The sequence below is a fragment of the Loxodonta africana genome, chromosome 17 (genome assembly GCF_030014295.1).
Source record: "Loxodonta africana isolate mLoxAfr1 chromosome 17, mLoxAfr1.hap2, whole genome shotgun sequence".
Taxonomy (NCBI): Eukaryota; Metazoa; Chordata; class Mammalia; order Proboscidea; family Elephantidae; genus Loxodonta; species Loxodonta africana.
Genome location: NC_087358.1, coordinates 20,008,029 through 20,025,298, shown reverse-complemented (window position 1 = coordinate 20,025,298; position 17,270 = coordinate 20,008,029). Strand labels below are relative to the sequence as shown.

The 17,270-nt window shown below is 34.8% G+C and overlaps 1 pseudogene; it reads right to left on the bottom strand.

Moving 5' to 3' along the window:
* Window positions 1-13,126: 13,126 nt before the first annotated feature.
* On the bottom strand, window positions 13,127-15,056 carry LOC135227963 (ribosome biogenesis protein NSA2 homolog; annotated as a pseudogene).
* Window positions 15,057-17,270: the final 2,214 nt, after the last annotated feature.

The following is a 17,270-nucleotide window of genomic DNA, read 5'->3' as shown; positions in this document are numbered from 1 at the left end:
TCTAAGGAGCATTCTGGCTGTACTTCTTCCAAGACAAATTTATTCATTCTTTTGGCAGTCCATGATATGTTCAATATTCTTTGCCAACACCACAATTCAAAGGCATCAATTCTCCTTTGGTCTTCCTTATTCATTGTCCAGCTTTCACATGCATATGATGTGATTGAAAATACCATGGCTTGGGTCAGGTGCACCTTAGTCTTTGAGATGGCACCTTTGCTCTTCAACACTTTTAAAGAGGTGCTTTGAAGCAGATTTACCCAGTGCAATGCGTCTTTTGATTTCTTGACTGCTGCTTCCATGGCTATTGATTGTGGATCCAAGTAAAATGAAATCCTTGACAACTTCAATCTTTTCTCCATTTATCATGATATTGCTCATTGGTTCAGTTGTGAGGATTTTTTGCTTTTATTACGTTGAGGTGCAATCCATACTGAAGGTTGTGGTCTTTGATCTTCATTAGTAAGTGCTTCAAGTCCTCTTCACTTACAGCAAGCAAGGTTGTGTCATCTGCATAACGCAGGTTGTTAATAAGTCTTCCTCCAATCCTGATGCCCTTTTCTTCATATAGTACAGCTTCTTGTACTATTTGCTCAGCATACAGACTGACTAGGCATGGTGAAAAAATACAGCCCTGACATACACCTTCCTGACTTTAAACCAATCAGTAGTATCCCCTTGTTCTGTACGAACAACTGCCTCTCAATCTACGTAAAGTTTCCTCATAAGCACAATTAAGTGTTCTGGAATTCCCATTCTTCACAGTGTTATCCATAGTTTGTTATGATCCGCACAGTCTATTGCCTTTGCATAGTCAATAAAACATGGATAAACATCCTTCTGGTATTCTCTGCTTTCAGCCAGCATCCAGCTGACATCAGCAATGATATCCCTGTTTCCACATCCTCTTCTGAAACTGGCCTGAATTTCTGGCAGTTCCCTGTCGATATGCTGCTGCAGCCATTTTGAATGATCTTTGGCAAAATTTTGCTTGCATGTGATATTAATGATATAATTCTAGGAAAACTGGAAATCATCAAAAATGAAATGGAATGCATAAACATCAATATTCTAGGCACTAGTGAGTTGAAATGGACTGGTATCGGCCATTATGAACCAGACAATCATATAGTCTACTACACTGGGAATGACAACTCGAAGGGGAATGGTGTTGCATTCATCATCAAAAAGAATGTTTCAAGATCTATCCTGAAGTACAATGCTGTCAGTGATAGGATAATATCCATACTCCTTCAAGGAAGACCAGTTAATACGACTATTATTCAAATTTATGCACCAAGCACTAGGGCTAAAGATGAAGCAATAGAAGGTTTTTATCAGCTGCTGCAGTCTGAAATTGATCAAACATGCTATCAAGATGTTTTGACAATAACTGGTGATTGGAATGTGAAAGTTGGAAACAAAGAAGAAGGATCAGTAGTTGGAAAATATGGCCTTGGTGATAGAAACAATGCCATAGATCGAATGACAGAATTTTGCAAGACCAATGACTTCTTCATTGCAAATACCTTCTTTCACCAACATAAATGGCGACTATACACATGGAATCGACTCAGCAGCAGGGGGCTTATACACATGGACCTCGCCAGATGGAACACAGAAATCAAATTGACTTTATTTGTTGTAGAAAGACACAATGGAAAAGCTCAATATCATCAGTCAGAAGAAGGCCAGGGTTTGACTGTGGAACAGACAATTGGTCATATGCAAGTTCAAGCTGGAACTGAAGAAAATCAGAGCAAGTCCACAAGAGCCAAATTATGACCTTGAGTATATCCCACCTGAATTTAGAGGCCATCTGAAGAATAGATTTGACACATTGAACACTTGTGACCAAAGACCAGACGAGTTGTGGAATGACATCAAGGTCATCATACATGAAGAAAGCAAGAGGTCATTGAAAAGACAGAAAGGAAAGAAAAGACCAAGACGGATGTCAGAGGAGACTCTGAAACTTGCTATCGAGTGTCGAGCAGATAAAGCAAAGGGAAGAACTGATGAAGTAAAAGAACTGAACAGAAGATTTTAAAGGGCGTCTAGAGAAGACAAAGTAAAGTATTATAACGACATGTGCAAAGAGCTGGAGATAGAAAACCAAAAGGGTAGAACACACTCGGCGTTTCTCAAGCTGAAAGAACTAAAAAAAAAAAAATCAAGCCTCGAGTTGCAATAGTGAAGGATTCTATGGGGAAAATATTAAAAAAATGGCTGAACGTTGACCAATTATTTTTGGTACAGTGGCTTTGTATATTCCTTCCATCTTCTTTTGATGCTTCCTGCGTCATTTAATAGTTTTCCCATAGAATTCTTCAGTAGTGCAACTGGAGGCTTGAATTTTTTCTTCAGTTCTTTCAGCTTGAGAAATACTGATCCTGTTTTTCCCTTGTAGTTTTCTATCTCCAGGTCTTTGAACATGTCATAATACTTTACTCTGTCTTCTCCAGCTGCCCTTCGAAATCTTCTGTTCAGCTCTTTTACTTCATCATTTTTTTTTCCTTTTTGAAAAAATCAATTGGTAAGGCCTTAAAGAAGATAAAAAAAATTGGAAACTTTCTTCTTTCAAGAAAAAAGAAAGAAGGCCTATATGCCTGAATTGTACTGTGCTTGAAGGAAAGAATGCTAAGAGGTGATGTTGAGGAGATAAGAAGTGGCCGTATAATGTGGGGCATTTATCACCAAGAAAAGAACTGTGAATTTTATTCCAACTGTAATGGGGAGATATCAGGTGTAATCTTGTCTTATTTATTAGACATATCACTATGATTTAAGGTGAAAACTAGACTAAAGAAGGTCACCTCTGGTGGCAAGGTGAACTGGTCAGTGCCTATTGACCTAAACTAAAAAAAAAAAAAACTGGCAAGGTATAATATCTAAATCTATACTTGTAGAAGCTGAAGTGAGAAATGGTTAGATATGTGTCAAGTACAATGTGAAATAAGTCAGATGGAATCATGCACAGCTGTTTAGATCAGAATGAATAATTACAATAGTCACTGGTGTTAACACAGGCTTTTGTTCCTTACAGTAATCAGAAAGATGATAATTGGAGTAAGGGTTATCAAGAGACAGGTTCTCCCAAAAGGCTTCAGTCCAAGTGTAGGATATTTTTGACGGAATCCATGTACACCCCTCATGCACCATGGACAAGAGAACAAATGAGGGCTTGTTCTGAGGCTTAGGTTGTATAAACTGGAGGAGTATACTTGCTGGATTGCATTAGAAAGGTGAAACAGGGAAAAGAAAGGAGTCTTTGTTCAGGCAAGTGGCCTGGCCATTGTCATTTGTTTGCATGCAAGACAGAATAACCTGAAAGAACATGTCTTCCACTCTAGCTACAGAATTGATTCTGTGTAATTAAGTAGTCATGGAGACAGAGAAAGTTACTTTGAACTCAGAACAAAGAGGAGGTTTTCCTTGACAAGAAGAAGGGAAAGAGAGAGAGAAACTCAATTTCCAGCCTCCATATCAGAGAATGTTCTGAGCCCAAAGCTTGAGCTTAAGCAGTCTGCCTGGGAATCTTACAGGCCAATCACCCTCCTAGCAATATGCAAAATATTTTGAGGTACAATAACCTGAACCTGTAGTTTGATGGAATATGTATGAGTCTCTGAGTAGCAGGAGAAGAGAATGGAAGAGGAATTAAAAGAGAAGAACAAAGGATGATACTTAGATTGTAGATAGCTGGATAAATAGTAAATTAATTAATTGAGATTAGGAAGATTAGAGGAGGAAGATGCTAAATTAGGAAAATAAAGAATTCTTATGTGGGTGTTATAAGTTTCAGGTAACTATACTATACATTGTTCATTTGAAGTCATATCCTAGGCAGAGTCCTGAGCTCAGTCTAGAGGTTGAAGCTGAAGATAAATATGTGTTGTTAGTATTTGGAGCATATGCAAACCATGGAGCTGAAGAAGTTTTTTGAGGAAGAAAGTGTAGATAGAGAAGAGGAAGTAGTCATAGGTTAAGGACTAATATATACTGTAGAATTCTAAAAGGACAATTAGAAAAAAAAAGAAAGGAAAGAAATACTATAAAAGTTTAGTACCTCTTCAATATTCTTATTCTCATGGCAACATAAAAAATTATGTATAATAACACCGGTCAATATACCGCTATAACAATAATGATAAAAATGTCGTAATTTTTGTTAGGTGCCATTGAGCTCATTCCAACTCATAGCAACCCTATGTACAACAGATGGAAACACTACCCTGTCCTGTACCATCTTCACACTACTTCCCATGTTTGAGCCCATTGTTGCAGCCACTGTGTCAGTCCTTAAAGGTCTTCCTCTTTTTTACTGACCCTCCACTTTACCAGGCATAATGTCCTTCTTCTTCGCTTCTAAGGAGCAGATTTGTTCATTTTTCTGGCAGACCATGGTATAGTCAATATTCTTCTCCAACAGCATAATTCAAATGAATTAATTCTTCTTCAGTCTTCTTTTTTCATTGTACAGATTTCCATGCATATAAGGTGAATGAAAATAGTATGCCTTGGGTCAGGCACAGCTTACCCCTCAAAGTAACATCGTTGTTTTTTAACAGTTTAAAAAGTTTTTTTTTTTTGCATCAGATTTGCCCAATACAATATATCATGCAATTTTTTGTCTGCTGCTTCCATGGGTGTTGATTGTGGAGCCAAGTAAAATGAAATCCTTAACAACTTCAATCTTTTCTCCATTTATTATGATGCTGTTTACTGGTCCAATTGTGAAGATTTTTGTTTTCTTTTTGTTGAGGTGTAATTCATATTGAAAGCTGTAATCTTTGACCTTCATCAGTAAGTGCTTCAAGTCCTCTTCACTTTCGGCAAGCAAGGTTGCTTCATCTTTAATGAGTCTTCTCCAATTCTGACGCTGAGTTCTTTTACATATAGTCCAGGTTCTCAGATTATTTATTTGCTCTGTATACAGACTGAATAAGTATGGTGAAAGGATACAACCCTAAAACACACATTTCCTGATTTTAAATCACACAGTGTACCCTTGTCCTGTTCAAATGAATGTTTCTTGGTCTATGTACAGGTTCCACATGAGTATAAGTGTTCTGGAATTCCCATTCTTTTCAATGTTATCTATAATTTGTTATGATCCACAGAGTTAAATGCCTTTGCACAGTTAATAAAACACAGGTAAACATCTTTCTTGTATTTTCTAATTTCAGCCAAGAGCCATCTAACATCACCAATTATACACCTTGTTTCACATTATAATCTTAATTATAAAAATAACTAAGATTAATTCAGTGTTTAACATGTACTAGTAATTTTATTACAATTATAACATAATTTACTCATTCAAAACACTCCTATTTCATAGATGAGGACCCTGAATAATTCACAAATATGTCTGATGTCAAGATTCAGAGCTTGGGTGTGATTCCAGTTTTGACTGCCCCCAATGCCAGGCTTTTAAAACATACTAGTGCTTAACAGACCAGAAATTACATCTACATTTATGTCTGTGTTTTGTTTTAAAGTCTGGGTTTTATTTTTATTTCTTGATTATTTCCACAGGCTCCAAAATGTAGAGTGCAGACTAATTTATTCTGCCATGTATATCCTACAGTCCCTCTATCTTTCACAAGCAGAACAAAAGCTGAGTGTATGGACCTAAAGAAGTAGGAAGGAACTGATTATCTGGCTCAGGAGTAAAGAAAAGAAAAACAATAAACAACTGTGGATTTTGTTTTCTTCAGTGCATTGGCCTGACACATATTTATTGTCTGCTTCTCAGAATTCTACTTATAACGATGAACTATGAGTATGGAATACATTTTTTTTTTCTCAATAAAGGTAAGGTGCAGAGATACAATTTATTGTAGAAAAATATAGTTATTCTATCTTACAACTTTTTGTGTTAAGATTTTTATGAATCATATTTAAACTATTAAAAATGTTCTATTAATTTATACTCTCCATATGTGGATTCTATAAAAGCAATTTCATACATCATATATCCACAATTTTTGTTTAATTATCATATATTGAGGGAGTTTTCTGTATTGAACTAATATGCACATAAAATATTGTTTTCTATTTTTTCATAACCTGTTTCATAAATACAAACAATTAGAATATATCAACATGTTAACACTGTCATGTGACTAATCAGTTTATTTTATTGACTCAGATGTTCTCTCAAAATTCTCATGAAGATGCATAAAAAGTTATCATTCTAATCTAAGCTAAAACTGACAAACCAATGGGAAAATCAGGAAATTAAACAGATGATCTATGGAAAAGAAGTTGATGCTGTAGCTAGAACTCCACATCAGACATTCAGAAAACAGGACATGTGGCAACTGTGAAACCGGCCCCTCTTCCCACATTATAAAATCAAAAAAAAGAAACCCTTTGCTGTTGAGTCGATTCCAACTCATAGCAACCTTATATGCAATTGTTAATTCATCTATGTTGAAAGAATACGTTTTTAAAAAATTTTAATATTTTTAAATATATAAAATTTATGTTGATTCTTCTAGCAGTTAAAACATTTTTTTTAGCATCCATGCTTTAAAAAGTAGTAGAATTAGCTTAAGATATGTACAACATATTTTAAGTTATTATGAGTGACACTTTAACCTACTTATGTGTAATCTAATACGTTGGAGAATACAACACTAATTTAGAACCAATTGAAAGAATTACGGTAAAACATGATAGGTAATGGTAAGTGTATATAGTAAGATTAAATAATAAGCTCCACCAAAAAATGACAAGGATTTTAAGACACAGTGAACATACAAAATTTAAATATGTGGCATATTTTAATTTGTGAATAGTCCAATACAACAAAACAATAATTTCAACATCAGTATGCACAAAAGAGATAATTCAAGGAAGGATGCTTAAATGAAATAAACAGAGTTACAGTTAAGGTCATAATTCACAATGAATATTGAATCCTGAACATTTATGAGCTTGAACAGAGAGATTAAAATATATTAAGCAAAGCCTGCTATTAACTCTAGGAATAATTAAAACAGAAAACAGTCTAAGTATTTACTAGATCAATTTAATAACAGAGAACAGGATACAATTTGAAAAACATAGTTTAAAAATTTATTTTGTGTACATTTGTAATGGTATATTTATACACTTCTAGTACATTTTTTTTAGTACATGTACATAATTTTAAAAATCATTTTATATTTAGTTCAACAAATATAAATGTTATGATTGCATTATCTGATCACAATGCAATCCAATGCTTAATTACTAAAAAATGGTTAACATCAACACTCAAAAAAAAATGCAGCCATGTAAATTTAACACCAGTTCTCTAAATAAACCCTGCATTGAATAAGAGCTTATATATCCAAAAATCAAACAGAAAGTAAACTAAGCAGCAATCAGAGGAAAATGTTTAATGGCTGATATTTTATTATTAAGTAAAAATAAGTTTAAAAGCAATAAGCATTGAATTCCTTAAAAAAAAAAAATTAGTTCTATAGGAAGAAGAAAATAATGCAAGTAAAAAGGACAAATTAAAAATCAGAAAATAAAATAAATTTAAAGACCTAGGTGATGATTTTAGGAAAAAAAATTGGAAAAAAATTTCCAGTAATATTGAATAATTAAAACTAAAGAAATGATAAAACTGTTAAATATCAGAAATGTATTCTGAAATATATAGTATATTCTAATATATTAGTAAAACTGTGTTTTAGTACAGGTAGCTCCTTTATAAATAGGTAAATAAAAAGTTACATGTAGTACTTTTTTTTAAATAAAAATTGGGTTATATCTACTGAAAGGTACAAACAGCCAAATTGGTTCCAGGTGAATTAAAAAAAAAAAAAAAAAAACTCAAGCTGACCGAATTATCAGCTCTCAATATTTGGCCCTTTTTTTATTATTTATGTCTTTCCCTCAATACAAAATCTCTGCCAGAAGGATTATATTTCTATAGGAATTTTTATGTCATTAGTTATCTTACTCTTTCCCTTTCACTCATTTTATGTCGTAATCTATTTAAATACTAAGCTGAGTGTTTTTTAAATATTATCACTGATTTTAGAATTAGGTATTTTTTTTTTTTTTCTGGACTTTTGGTGTCTATTCAATGCATTTTGCCTATATTTATACTGCCTCAAATGCTAGTATCCACAATTAAAACATTTTATATGTCACCTATATTCCCAAAACTACTGAAATAGGCATTATCTATACCAACTGGCACAGTGGTTAAGAGCTCATCTGCTATCCAAAAGGTTGGCAGTTCGAATCTACCAGTTGTTCTTTGGAAATCTTATGGGGCACTTCTCTGTCCCATAGGGTCACTATGAATCAGAATCTTCTCAACAGCAATAGATTTATACCAACACATCTTGTGAATTTCATATATCCCGTTTATTTTCTTCTTCTATATTACAATGAAATATTCTCAAGTGTTAAATTAAATACACATGTTACTAATGCATATTAAACAGAGAAATGACGGACAAAATAGGAAACAAGGTGATAGGTGCAAATCTATTTAGCAATGGAGATTTGTTAAATGATAAGGCATTATGGTATATGGTCAATCTTCATTATTGGCACATTCTGTATTTACCAATGGAGCCTATTCAGGAAAAATATTACTGGTGCTTTTGTGGTCAAGTGATCATTCCTTCCAATCACATGCATAGAGAGGTGAAATTATTCAGCTAAGATTGAACAAGGCTGGTTCAGTATTGATAATCCAGTGTTCACAAGGATTTCATAGAACTTATAATTAGTACAAACAATAAAATCAACTATATAAGTATAAAAAGCACTATTCAAAATCATTGGTTGAATATCAGCATTTTTTGGGAAAAAGCTATCATATTTATATAATACTTTATAGAAAATAAATTGCTTGTGTATTCAAAATTGGGTTATAAAAATAATAAAAAATTTCTACATGTATTTATTTATGTTCTTGTGGTAGGGAATATTAAAATTATTAACATTATTTTGTCTTTTCACTTAGAAAATGCTTTATTTAAAGGGATTGATAATGTGTTAAATACACTTGCTCGTCTTCTATCAACATGGTTAGGTTTCAAAGACCAGCACACTATGTGAAAATCAGCATTGAAAAAATGGAGGATGACATATTAGATCACAAAATGGAAGATGACTACATCGTTACCTAACTTCCAAATTACATCATTGCATCTCTGTCAAACTACTGAGAATCATGGCCTGGTTATACAGGCCATGTTATACAGTAAAACTACAACTCTGTTAAGGATTAAAGTAGAGAGATTTATTGAAGACAAGACACAGTTTAAATTAGGGATAAGCAGAATCCAGAAAGTGAAACTATGCTCTCTAAGGAGTTACAGGCATGCAGGCAGTATTTATTTTGTTAAACCAGGAAATAACATATTCTGCATAATAGCATAATATTTTAATTGGCTTACTCGTGATTTGTGGCTTAAGATTTTGTTCTGCGGCTCTTTGGCAACAAGCTAACAACATTCTGATTTCTGCTTTGTGAGGCAAGATGGTTGAGGCTGGATCTGTTAATATATATGATTTATATATATACAAATATAGACTATATATAATTTATATATGTAGATATAGTCTGTTACTATATATGATTTAAAGAGTAGATGTGGGCTTTGATGACTGCAACAGGTTAACAGGGCATTCACAAGGAAATCGTTAAGACATTCCTTTCTGCTGACATAGCTTTCTTGTACAATGTGGTTTCTGGGAATGACTTGTATAGCCTGTTGAAAAAGAAAATATTTCCTTAGATACTATATTAAGTCTGTTTAAATTTTAACTTCTTAGAGTACAGGAGGCTTTTTTAAAAATGTGGTTTAAGCTGAGGCCCAGAGACAATCATCCTTTAGTCAAGTACACCAGAAATTTAAATTTTAGGGTCCTCTATCTCATTTTTTTTTTATCTCAACCATCACAGACAGCATTACTCTACCTCACATCTCAGCATTGGTTACAAACAGGCATACTTTGTTAATGCACAGAATAGTCGGATAGTAGATTTTTTACTATTATCATAAATGTGAAATGTCTGACCATGAGATAGTCGATAAGTAAAGCGTGTGTTTAAAATTGGCTTGGCTATTTTAGATTTGGGGGAGGGCATTTTCATAAACAGTTTAGAGTGAACTAGTAAATATCCACAAGAACCAAAATCCTTAGTGATTTTTATGGATCTGTTTGGAGAGAACTGAGATCTTAGCCATTGATTAAATCATAATAAGTGTAAATGTATTAAAATTTCACGAATATTCAGAGGTAGGCAGGACAGATAAAAATGATATAACTATCTGCTATCTACAACATACCCATTTCAATTCAAAGGCACAAATAGATTGAAGACAATGAAATAAGAAGTCAAGAGCAGAAGGAAATTTGGTGGCTTCAAAATTTGTGGAAATTAAAGAATACTGTTTTAATTAATCAATGTATCAAGTTGAAAACTATGAAGGAAGTTAGAAAATACTTTATGATCAATGAAAATGAAAACATAGCATAAGTGAGAAATAGGTATAAAATTTGAGAAAGTTTAGTTTACAAGCGTTAAATCTAGTTGGATTCACATTTTTTTAGTATTTATGATTTTCCCCAGGATTAAGAAAAATGTTTGACTAACATGAATTGTAAAATATGGCAAAAGCTAAATTCAGTGATCCAATTGTGGCAATTTTCCTAAAATATATACATGCTATTTTATGGTCATTATCTAAGCACGCTATTTTATCTTTTATTGGAGCTTCATTTTGCCCCAGGGAACCCAGCAGCCAGAATATGTGTTATCATTGCATGCATGTCGAAAAGACAGTACACACTCCACTAAAATACACTCATTCAACACACTCACTTGGCAACCGCCATCTGCTACATATTTAACACAACCTTGAAATTATCTGCTGTACAAGGAATTGAGAGCAAGATTTACTTCAGTAGAAATACAAATTAATTGAATAACATAATTTGTAGTTTATTCCTTTAAATTCCCATAAAATAAACCAATTTTAGCTAAATGGATTTTTTTCTTGAATGAATAAATTCATTACACTCAGAAAACCACTGTGAAGCCACGGTGATTTAAGGGCATAAGTAATTGTACTAGGAAATAAAAGAAATATATTAATTCAGTAATACTTTAGGCATGGATTTAGGGCAATTTTTTATACAAATATGACCAATTTCCTTTTTATTGGTTCTGCTGGCATTTCTGATTGATTTGTTTTAGAAAAAAATCCTTTATGAGTCATTTATAGAAAGCATTTACTTTTTGCAAGACATTCAACTTATTCCAGAAATCAACCTCTAGCCATGAAATTTTTTTTTAGCCATGAAAAATTTTAGTTTAATATGTCAACAATAAAATATATCTACTCATTTCAAAGCTTTTCCTCCTGATGTCTCACTTCAAAATTATCATGTGCAAAGCTAAAAATTTACCTGAATGACCATTTGGCCAGAAAATGGTCCCATTATAAATACAGAATATTTTTCAAGCTATGCAATTATATATATATGCAAATATATTTATAATTGTATATGTATATGTAAAATTTCAATATGTACATATATATTAATCAAATCTATCATTTCAAAAACAAACAGTATACATTTTTGTTATAACAATATTTTTAGAACTCTATAGAATTAATCTTTACAAGTAGTTCCAAATATACAGCCCTATACTTTAAAATATAAAATAAACTATTCAGTAGAGTTTTAATCCCCATTATCTGTACTTAATAGAAACCAAATACACAGAACAGAGAGGAATTGATTGATTCTGGTTTTCTACAAAAGTGTGACTGTGAAAATTAACAAAATATAATCTTGATTTTTGCTATACCCAATCAATACGTATGCAATACTCCAAATTACAATGTTGTTAAATTTTCAGTTATTGGAAACATGTGCATCAAGATATGAAACTAGTCTTTATATTCACAGTAAGTTATATTAGCTATACAATCTATATGAATAAATGAGATCATATATGCCCAAAGCGAATACATTCTCAAAATTTTGCCTTTGTGTATTTAAAGATATAGTTCTTATCCTTTGTTGATATCAAAGTTCGTTTATGGTATTTCTAAAAAATAATATATATTTATAAGATAAATACAATTTGCAATATTTATAGGCAAATGGAGAAAGTTTAAAAACATCCTTCCCCAAAATTGCACAAACTTTGTTGCTACTACGTAAAAGAGCATACACAGTATAGTTTTTTTGTTTTTTTTTTTTTCTGGTTTGCAAGTTTTCAATTATCATATGGAATTTAGGTACACAAATAAATATTATTCCTTACTGACAGGAATAAATAGAACATCAATTATATTTAGTATCTAAACCATCCTTAATAAACTTTAAGTAATATTGTTTTAGCTGCATTATTATTTTTATTTAAAATATTTGTTGTCACTAACATAAGTTTATTTTGACTACTCATATCTTTTTTTTCTAAAGATTTCAGTATGTTTATTTTCCCCATCTCATATTTTTTTTATGTAGTTAGAAAATACAGTATCAAAATGTTTCATTCGTCTATGATAAAAGGAAAAAAGGTTTAAAATGCTGATTCAATGACATATAAAGAAGTTCTAAGGAATTATCATGGAGACGAAAAGATAGTTTAAGTAGGAGCTCTTCTGAACTTTCAGAGAAGGTCCCAGATACAAAGTTTTCTTGGCTCAGGCCCTGCATTTGTGTTCCAACCTTTAAGAGGCGTTCCTGCATGGCGCAAATGGTTAAGCATTCAGCTGCTAACTGAAAGGCTGGAAGTCTGAGTCCACCCAGAGGCACCTTGGAAGAAAGGCCTGGAGTTCTACTTCTGAAAAATCAGCCATTGGAAACCCTACGGAGCACAGTTCTCCTCTGACACGTGGGGTTGCCATAAATCGGAGTCAACCTGAAGGCAATTGGTTAACCTCTGTGTATGAAAAAGGTGTTTTAAACTAGCACTGATCATTTTTTTTTGGGTAGTGGTGATAGATTTGCTATGCTGAGTACCTACTCACTGCTACAGATGCTGATGACGTTTATTTCTGTAATTGCTCATATTCACTCAGTCTTATGAACACCTAAACCCTGAAGGTGTAAAAAAATAAAGATCAAATTGTAAAACTGGGCCATTTTAATGTTTTTTATCACATAATGAATAGTTCTCTTGAGGATTACAGACACGAAGGCTGGTAGTATTCGTAAACGCATGGTAAAGGTGGTTTTCCTGGTTGGTTTGTAGTCTTCACCAATAATTAGGAGTTACTTATGTGAAACTGCTATCACACCGGTAAGACTGCATTATGCATCCATCATTTTCAGGATTGTTGGTAACCTGGGCATATTTTCCCCAAATAACCTTGCCTCCTTCTGTCACAAGGCCCAACTCGCTCACGTTCACCTCATTGACAGTACCTTTGGTAATAACACCCAAAGTTGTATGTAGTGGGGATGAGGGATTCTTCTTTACACCAAGTATCCGCAGGCAAAAGGTGGCTTTAAGTTCAGGATGCGCTACGTGAGCCTTCTTGAAACGAAGGCTCACGTAGCGGTCTGATGAATCGTTCATATTTAGATGGTTTTCGCGTAAAGCCATCTCCAACAAAGCAGACTTTAGTAACCATCCTCTTCCACGCTTTCTTTTTTCTCTTTCCTGTTCGAATGACTTTTAAAACTTCTGTTTCTCCCTGGGCACGGACTTTGGGCAGAGGGACTTCCCATTTTCCCGCTTTCTCTTTTCGTTTTTGTTTAATCATATTGGAAAGTACTTTAGCTCGGGACTGCCCCTCTCTATCCAGCAGATAAGCAGGTACTGCACCTTGTGGGGTCTTCTCACCATTCTTTTGTTTGGTGTTTCTCTTTTCATGCATCTTGATAGTCTTTTTCATTTGTATTTTCTCAGCATGGCGCTGCTTATGGTAGAGCTTAGCCTTTAGGCCAATCATCTTTTTCACCTTTTTGAACGTTCGTGAGCCTCTCGACTTTCCTTCTTTCTCTTTTTCTCATGGTAATCCAAACGATATCCACAGCGCTTACGGTGTAACTCAATACATTCATTTTGTGGCGTGGTGACCGCTGCAAAGCCCGGGGAGTGGTATCCCGGGCGCGAGGAACTCGCAATTTTCGGGTCTCTGAGACCCACGAGCCGACTCCACACAAACTGCGACAGGAAAAGCTACTCATATCTTTTGATTTTAAATTTTAAAATGCAGAAAGACAACTTCATGTTTAATTGCACATTGATTTAGTAAGTTTTTTTTTATTAACTTTTATTGAGCTTCAAGTGAACGTTTACAAATCAAGTCAGTCTGTCACATATAAGTTTACATACATCTTACCCCATACTCCCTCTTGCTCTCCCCCTTTTGAGTCAGCCCTTCCAGTCTCTCCTTTCGTGACAATTTTGCCAGCTTCCCACTCTCTCTATCCTCCCATCCCCACTCCAGACATGAGATGCCAACACAATCTCAAGTGTCCACCTGATATAATTAGCTCACTCTTCATCAGAATCTCTCTCCCCTGCACTATCCAGTTCCTTTCATGTCTGATGAGTTGTCTTCAGGGATGGTTCCTGTCCTGTGCCAACAGAAGGCCTGGGGACCATGGCTGCCGGGATTCCTCTAGTCTCAGTCAGACCATTAAGTTTGGTCTTTTTATGAGAATTTGGGGTCTGCATCCCACTGATCTCCTGCTCCCTCAGGGGTCCTATGTTGTGCTCCCTGTCAGGGCAGTCATCGATTGTGGCCGGGTACCAACTAGTTCTTCTGGTCTCAGGATGATGTAGGTCTCTGGTTCATGTGGCCCTTTCTGTCTCTTGGGCTCTTAGTTGTCGTGTGGCCTTGGTGTTCTTCATTTGCCTTTGCTCCAAGTGGGTTGAGACCAATTGATGCATCTTAGATGGCCGCTTTTAGCATTTAAGACCCCAGATGCCACATTTCAAAGTGGGACACAGAATGATTTCATAATAGAATTATTTTGCTCGTTGACTTAGAAGTCCCTGCAAACCATGTTCCCAAGACCCCCGCCGTTGCTCCACTGACCTTTGAAGCATTCATTTTATCCCGGAAACTTCTTTGCTTTTGGTCCAGTCCAATCGAGCTGACCTTCCATGTATTGAGTGTTGTCTTTCCCTTCACCTAAAGCAGTTCTTATCTACTGATTAATCAATAAAAAACCCTCTCCCACCCTCCCTCCCTCCCCCCCTCGTAACCACAAAAGTATGTGTTCTTCTCTGTTTTTTCTATTTCTCAAGATCTTATAATAGTGGTCTTATACAATATTTGTCCTTTTGCCTCTGACTCATTTCGCTCAGCATAATGCCTTCCAGGTTCCTCCATGTTATCAAATGTTTCAGAGATTCGTCACTGTTCTTTATCGATGCCTAGTATTCCATTGTGTGAATATACCACAATTTATTTACCCATTCATCCGTTGATGGACACCTTGGTTGCTTCCAGCTTTTTGCTATTGTAAACAGAGCTGCAATAAACATGGGTGTGCATATATCTGTTTGTGTGCAGGCTCTTGTATCTCTAGGGTATATTCCGAGGAGTGGGATTTCTGGGTCGTATGGTACTTCTATTTCTAACTGTTTAAGATAACGCCAGATAGATTTCCAAAGTGGTTGTACCATTTTACATTCCCACCAGCAGTGTATGAGAGTTCCAATCTCTCCGCAGCCTCTCCAACGTTTATTATTTTCTGTTTTTTGGATTAATGCCAGCCTAGTTGGTGTGCGATGGAATCTCATGGTAGTTTTAATTTGCATTTCTCTAATGGCTAATGATCGAGAGCATTTTCTCGTGTATCTGTCGGCTGCCTGAATATCTTCTTTAGTGAAATGTGTGTTCATATCCTTTGCCCACTTTTTGATTGGGTTGTTTGTCTTTTTGTGGTTGAGTTTTGACAGAATCATGTAGATTTTAGAGATCAGGCGCTGGTCGGAGATGTCACAGCTGAAAATTCTTTCCCAGTCTGTAGGTGGTCTTTTTACTCTTTTGGTGAAGTCTTTAGATGAGCATAGGTGTTTGATTTTTAGGAGCTCCCAGTTATCGGGTTTCTTTTCATCATTTTTGGTAATGTTTTGTATTCTGTTTATGCCTTGTATTAGGGCTCCTAGGGTTGTCCCAATTTTTTCTTCCATGATCTTTATCGTTTTAGTCTTTATGTTTAGGTCTTTGATCCACTTGGAGTTAGTTTTTGTGCATGGTGTGAGGTATGGGTCCTGTTTCATTCTTTTGCAAATGGATATCCAGGTATGCCAGCACCTTTTGTTAAAAAGGATATCTTTTCCCCAATTAATTGACACTGGTCCTTTGTCAAATATCAGCTGCTCATACGTGGATGGATCTATGTCTAGGTTCTCAATTCTGTTCCATTGGTCTATGTGCCTGTTGTACCAGTACCAGGCTGTTTTGACTACTGTGGCTGTATAATAGCTTCTGAAATCAGGTAGAGTGAGGCCTCCCACTTTCTTCTTCTTTTTCAGTAGTGCTTTGCTTATCCGGGGCTTCTTTCCCTTCCATATGAAATTGGTGATTTGTTTCTCTATCCCCTTAAAATATGACATTGGAATTTGGATCGGAAGTGCGTTAAATGTATAGATGGCTTTTGGTAGAATAGACATTTTTACTATGTTAAGTCTTCCTATCCATGAGCAAGGTATGTTTTTCCACTTAAGTAGGTCCTTTTGAATTTCTTGTAGTAGAGCTTTGTAGTTTTCTTTGTATAGGTCTTTTACATCCTTGGCAAGATTTATTCCTAAGTATTTTATCTTCTTGGGGGCTACTGTGAATGGTATTGATTTGGTTATTTCCTCTTTGGTGTTCTTTTTGTTGATGTAGAGGAATCCAAGTGATTTTTGTATGTTTATTTTATAACCTGAGACTCTGCCAAACTCTTCTATTAGTTTCAGTAGATTTCTGGAGGATTCCTTAGGGTTTTCTGTGTATATAATCATGTCATCTGCAAATAGTAATAACTTTACTTCCTCCTTGCCAATCCAGATACCTTTTATTTCTTTGTCTAGCCTAATTGCCCTGGCTAGGACTTCCAGCACGATGTTGAATAAGAGCGGTGATAAACGGCATCCTTGTCTGGTTCCCGTTCTCAAGGGAAATGCTTTCAGGTTCTCTCCATTTAGAGTGATACTGGCTGTTGGCTTTGCATAGATGCCCTTTATTATGTTGAGGAATTTTCCTTCAATTCCTATTTTGGTAAGAGTTTTTATCATAAATGGGTGTTGGACTTTCTCAAATGCCTTTCTGCAT